This window comes from Myotis lucifugus, unplaced genomic scaffold (assembly GCF_000147115.1).
Source record: "Myotis lucifugus unplaced genomic scaffold, Myoluc2.0 scaffold_107, whole genome shotgun sequence".
NCBI classification, from domain to species: domain Eukaryota; kingdom Metazoa; phylum Chordata; class Mammalia; order Chiroptera; family Vespertilionidae; genus Myotis; species Myotis lucifugus.
In genome coordinates, this window is record NW_005871155.1 from 59,764 (window position 1) to 60,046 (window position 283).

The following is a 283-nucleotide window of genomic DNA, read 5'->3' on the forward strand; positions in this document are numbered from 1 at the left end:
CGTTGATCCGGTTGCTATAGCATGCTTAACAATGGCTATGGATTATCGCTTGTTCTAAGGAGCTTCAACATCCTTCATGCAAAGGGAGCAGGTAGGGGTCTGGTCAGCCCTGCCTCGTCTGACAGCTACAGAGAGATCTGGCAGAGCAGTGGTGAGTTCACAGCAATGCGGCCTCTGCTTGGCAGCAGTCTGGGCGTCCCCGGTCCTGCGCCAGCGTCCCTCCGCAGCGGCACCAGGAGTCTCCAGTCATTATGCACTGTAGAGAAATCAAAGAATTCCAGAA